The sequence below is a fragment of the Lathyrus oleraceus genome, chromosome 1 (genome assembly GCF_024323335.1).
Source record: "Lathyrus oleraceus cultivar Zhongwan6 chromosome 1, CAAS_Psat_ZW6_1.0, whole genome shotgun sequence".
Classification (NCBI taxonomy): Eukaryota; Viridiplantae; Streptophyta; class Magnoliopsida; order Fabales; family Fabaceae; genus Lathyrus; species Lathyrus oleraceus.
The window spans coordinates 387,353,911-387,358,971 of NC_066579.1; the positions used below are offsets into that span (position 1 = coordinate 387,353,911).

The window sequence follows — 5,061 nt, forward strand, 5'->3', positions numbered from 1 at the left end:
CCTATTTATACTACTAAAAAATATTACCGTTATTTTATTGTTGTTGCAATCTTATCATTCCAAAATGAAATCAATATCTTGAAATCAAATTAGTTATTATTGTAGTTTTTTTGCCAAATATTATCGTTGCTTGATTTTCTTTAAATGACAAAATGAATTTCTTTAAATGAATTTTTTCTTACATTGACAATATTTTTTCTTAATACTGTTCTTTAAATGACAATATATATTTGAGATTACTATTTGTTCACATGTTATTATCAGGCAGCATTAACAGGCCAAGACATGTATGGAGTAAAACATGTCATCTCTTAGCTGATGGAATACTATATGCTCAACAGCGAATTGCAAACAATAGAGATATTATTTTTCCTATATTGTGAATTTTTATTATATTTATTTGTTTGATTCTTAAAAGTAATTTTGTTTTATAGTTTACACTTATAATTACTATTGTATAAAGGTTTGAGGTTGTCGGATGAAGAGATAATGAATTTAACATTAATTGAGATTGAACGAAATCTTCAAACGAAGAGCCGAAGTCTAAAGGAATTTGCTGGAATGCCTTATCCAAGTGGATATGTGGTTGAGCAGTTGGGAAATAAGCTCATATACGAAGAGCGGAGTTACAATCCAGCCGAACAATTGCAAGAATACAATAATTTGTTCTTAAATCTTACAGGTAAATATGTTAAATGTTTGTAAGTTTTGTCATAATTTTATAAAGTTAACTTTTAAAGTATAATTTTATCTTACAATTTTTTTTAATGTATAATTAATTTATTCACTGCATGTTTGCTATGTATTTTTTTTAAATTAGATGAGCAAAGAGGTGTATTCAAGCGAATAATGGAAGCAGTAAACAATCAACAAGGAGGCGTATTTTTTTGTATGGATACGGTGGCACAGGGAAAACCTACATGTGGAGAACTCTAGCTTCCTACATAAGATCAAAGAAACAAATTTGTTTAACTGTTGATTCATCGGGCATAGCTTCACTACTACTTCCAGGAGGTCGAACGGCTCATTCAATGTTCAAGATTCCAATACCTATAATGGAGTCTTCTACATGTAATATCGACAAAGGTAGTGATCGTGCAGAGCTATTAAAAATGGCAAAGTTGATAATTTGGGATGAAGCTCCAATGGCACACAGATTTTGTTTTGAAGCGTTTGATAAAACCCTTAAAGACATAATGGGGCGTTCCAATTGTTCTGACAAATTATTCGGAGGGAAAGTAATTGTATTTTGTGGAGATTTTCGGCAAATATTACCAGTTGTACCAAGGGGCAGCCGTTCAGATATAATACATTCTACAATAAAGTCATCATACATCTGGGATCATTGTGTTGTGCTGATGCTTACAAAGAACATGCGACTCCAACAAGTTGGCAATACTTCAAGTACATCTGAATTAGAATTGTTATCTAATTGGATATTAAAAGTTGACGATGGGAAATTGGAAGAACCTAACGATGGTTACACGGATATTCCTATTCCAAATGATTTCTTAATTTCTAACTATGATGATCCACTAGAAGCCATTGTTAGTGAAACATATCCGAATTTTCTTAACAATTACAAGAATCCAGAATTTTTGCAATCAAGAGCTATATTGGCAGGAACAATTGAAACGGTTGACATCATAAATCAATACGTTTTGTGATTCATACCAGGTATGCGTTATCCATTGTAAACATATTTATAGATACATTCATATATTTATATGTACTAACATAGATTTATAATAATAAAATTTCAAAAAATTTCCCAAAGGTGAAGAAAAGGAATATTTAAGTTCAGATTCTGTAGACACTTTTGACGGTGAAGGAAATGAAGTTTTTGATGTTTTGACCCCGGAATTTTTGAATACACTTACAACTTCCGGTCTACCTAACCACAAGATTAAATTGAAGATTGGGACCCCTATTATGTTGCTTCGAAACATTGATCAACCTGAAGGTCTCTGCAATGGAACAAGGCTTATAGTTACAAGATTGGCAAACCACGTTATCGAGGCAAAGATTATATCTGGAAAGAATATTGGAGGGGTTATCTATATTCCAAGAATGGATATGACTCCAACACAATCTCCGTGGCCATTCAAAATGACTAGAAGGCAATTTCCCATAACTATATGTTATGCTATGACAATTAACAAATCTCAAGGTCAGTCATTGGATTATGTTGGATTGTATTTGCCTAGAAGTGTATTTAGTCATGGTCAACTATATGTTGCAATATCAAGGGTCAAAAGCAAAAAAGGGCTTAAGATATTAATACATGACAAGGATAACCATCCATTGAATTCTACAACAAACGTCGTGTTCAAAGAAGTTTTTGAAAACTTATAGAACGTAAGTTTTTCATTAGTTATATTATATCAACAAATGTCGTTGTTTATTATTAGAATTTTATTGAATGAGTTGTATAAAATATACATTATGTTTTAACATTTGTTTATATGCGATGTAATTGTTTTTTACAGGGTAATGAATCATCACTTCCTAAAAGGTTGCGGGCAGGTTTTGTATAAACCCAGTTTTTTAAGGACCAAAGAATTGTACGAAGTTAAATCATTTTTGTTGCTGGACTTATTTCTCACAATTTTAACTAAAATTGTGAATCTTTTGTTTCAATATCTTTTGTTGCATTAAACCTTACTGTATCAATTGCAATTAATTTCAACATTTGGTAGTATTCATTACTATATTTTAAAACAAATGAGGTTCTGGTATTTCTTTTACATGGTTTATGTATTTTGGTTAAATAATCATTTATTATGAAGGTTAATATTTGCGCTTTTATACCTCAAATTAGTAACAGATTGGAAAATTTCATCCATTACTAAATAAATATATTTTTATTTCTTATGTCCAAAATCTCAATAATAAATGGAATGTTTATTCATAACATTAACAATGGAATGTTTATTATATATCAATATACCAATAAATTGTAAAAATATTTTTGTATTATATTTTTTGATTATTTCCTTAATATAGTATACAAAAAAATTAAGCAAATTATATTACTATAAATTAATAATGTTTTACTTTATTATGTCCCAAATTGGAAAAAGTTATTTGTGGAAATTTTTTGAACCCATTTATTGATCATTTACCATCCATTACATTAAAAAAAATTCTTATGCAATAAATTTGTGTACGCTGATCCAACTATATATATATATATATATATATATATATATATATATATATATATATATATATATATTATATTTTAATTTTTTTAAAATAAATTATTGCACTTGCGCGATCCGTGCGAACGCACGGGTCCTTTACTAGTTTAAATTAAAAAAAGAGAATGAAGATAAATTTAAAAATGGATTATTTGAATGAGGCCATGTGTCATTTTGTGGTAGATAATATTGAAAAGAAATTGAGACATTAGTCATTTATTTTTTTAACTTTTTGGTGGTGTAAATTAATATAGGAAAGGGTAATTTATTTAGCAGGTTGGTAGTTGATTTTAATAGATAGATAATGATAGTTGATAACTAATTCTTATCATTATTATCTTGTTCAATCAGAGACGGAGCTATATATACGATTAGGGGGGACATGTGCCCCCTCTAATATTCCACTTACATAGTAATATATAATTGTAATATATACAAACAAGTTTGTTATACCTTATTATAAGATAAATTTTCCAAAACTCAAATTCATCAAATACAATACATAACACAATTGCTATGGAAAGACATAATTAACTATGTGTTATATGTAATACAAATTTCTAAGATAATAATAACTATGTTTTATGTTTTATATGTAATTCTATTGATATAGAATAGTTAAGTAAATTTTTAATAGCTATGGTCATATTTTAAGGTAAGACAATTTCTAATTATAAAATTTAGTTGAAATTACTATTTTATATCAATAATGTATTATATTTATTATTCATATTTTGTATATTATAAATTATAATATTTATTTATGAATAATAAACATGATTAAGTAGTGTTTCTAAGATTTTGTTAAATTAATAAATGATAACCTTTATTTAAATTTGAATTTGGAATCTCGTAATTATGTAATTCTAATAATAATTATTATCATTTTGTTTAAAAAAATATTATAATAGTAATATTTATTTTGTAAAGTAATATATACTGTACATACAAAATCAATATATTATTATATTTTAAATATAATTTAATTAGTATGCATATTGTTAATGTTAAAAAAAATTACACTTATATTATTATATATAAAAAAATAATTTAATATATGTATAACTATTTTTGCGTTCCAAAAACATATATGATTGAATTAGAGTTTGACTTAACTTATCTATATAAAAACATATATGATAAAGAGTGTCATTTTATATAAATTCTTTCAGGATTTTATCTTTAATCAATGTCAGACTTGAGTTTTTCTCAATATATCCCCTCACACCTAACACTATTGACTTGGTGTGTGGATATAAACAGTTTGTGGCCCGAAATATCAATACGTGGGACTTGGTTTTTTCATACACCCTATTGCGCTTAAGATTTATTTGACTTGGCGCGTATATATATTCGTGGATGATCCAAATTGATAGGCTTGTGATATCATGATAAAATTAGAGTTTGACCTAACTCATTCATATAAAATCTACTCTTAAGATGAAGAGTAAATGAGTGCCACTCTTTATGGACACTATCTTTAATCAATGTGAAATTTGAGTTTTTCTCAATAATATATAATTTAAAATTATTTTAAAATATATATATATATATATATATATATATATATATATATATATATATATATATATATATATATATATATATATATATATATATATATATATTGCCCCCACATCATAAATTTTCTGGCTTTGTCCCTGTGTTCAATATCATTACAATTTCTGATATGCAATTAAATGAAAATAATGCTTATCAAACCATCACACGTTTTATTTTAACACAAAATTTATTAATTAAAGTGATAGAAATTATATACATTTTACAATTATTCCAATAAAATCTGAACAAGACTAAATTATTACTACAGAGATAAAATTTTAAGGGTAAGAATCCT

General features: G+C 26.6%; 1 pseudogene; it reads left to right on the plus strand.

Annotated features, from left to right (window-relative positions):
- The first annotated feature begins 489 nt into the window (after positions 1-489).
- LOC127109069 (uncharacterized) lies at positions 490-2,355 on the plus strand (annotated as a pseudogene).
- The last annotated feature ends 2,706 nt before the right edge of the window (positions 2,356-5,061 follow it).